Below are 1470 nucleotides of genomic sequence, written 5' to 3' on the forward strand. Positions count from 1 at the left end.
AGATAGGGTAAATGCAAGCAGGCTTTTTCCACTGAGGTTGGGTGGGACTGCAACTTGAGGTCATGGGTTAAGGGTGAAAGGTGAAAAGTTTAAGCAGAACATGAGGGGAAATTTCTTCACTCAGAGGATCTTGAATGCATGCAAGCTCAATTTCAATGTTTAAGAAATGTTTGGATAGGTACCTGGATGGGAGGGCTATGGAGGGATGCCAGCTGACAGGAGTAGGCAGCTTAAATGTTTCAGCATGGACTAGATGGGCCAAAGGGCCTGTTTCTGTGCTGAACTTTTCTAGGACCATGATGTTAGGAGCCCCTACACAGCTATTCACCATCCAAATTAATGCACAGCTTTGAAAGCCAACAAGATAGAACAAAATCCTTTGAGTTTTACAAATGGAGCCTGCTGGTGTGGAGCAAAAAGCTGCAGCTTCTGGAAACCTGAAACAAAAACAGAATACAAGCAAATATCTTCGGATATTGGAAACCTGGAATAAAAACAGAAAATACAAAGGAAAAAAAATCTGCAGATTCTGGAAACCTGAAATATAAACAGAGTGTACAGGTAAAAATCTGCAGATTCCAAAAACCGAAGATGAAAACAAAAGACAAATAAATAAACCACAGATTCTGAAAACCTGAAATAAAACAGCTGCTGGAAACACTCAGTGGGACAGGCAGCATCTTGGCTCTATGTTCTGTGGAAGCAGAGAGAGAGGAAGCAGGAGCACTTGACTAAAGGCTGATTCTCTTCCTCAGATCCACTGTTGGTCCAATCCTCATGTTGCCCTCCTGGCTACCTTACAAAGCAACACAGGAACATAGAACTCACAGAATATACAAGGGTTGTGTCATTTAACAGACCCTTACCAGAGCCAAATGTAGGGATTCACAAAGTTAGTCCGCGAAGCCTACAAAAACATTATCTCCTGCGATTATACTAGATAGCTGAGACACACCTGTCAGTCCTGCTTTGCATTTCCACTTCATAGTTATGACAGTACGGTAATTCTGTTGTGTGGGAGGAACATGATCCCTGAAACAGCTTTGCTGCCCTTTCTAAGTAAAGTGGGCAGCCCTGACGTTCTCTCGAGCTGTGATCACGAGCTCAAGGACAAAGTTTAGAGAGTTGAAGGTCAGACTCCCAGTAATCACCTAAAGACGTGAAGAGATGGACCTATTCTACCCATAATATTACCTCTGCAAAGTCCAGCAAGTCCGAGTCCCTAATTAAACCAAACCTCTCAACAGTTGTGGGAGGCTATACAAATTGCTTGGCATCCACTAGCTTATACAGAATTCCACCTAGACTGACTATGTCATTAATTAAAAACAACCTACAAAAGCCAAACATGTTATTTGAGCATAAATATTCACTTCTGCCATTTAATGCATAATTTGAAAATCTAAAACCATACTGCCTATGGTCAACAATAAGTTCAAATGGACTTAAGTATTTGCATTGGGTCCAGTC

The sequence above is a fragment of the Mobula birostris genome, chromosome 14 (assembly GCF_030028105.1).
Source record: "Mobula birostris isolate sMobBir1 chromosome 14, sMobBir1.hap1, whole genome shotgun sequence".
NCBI lineage: Eukaryota > Metazoa > Chordata > Chondrichthyes > Myliobatiformes > Myliobatidae > Mobula > Mobula birostris.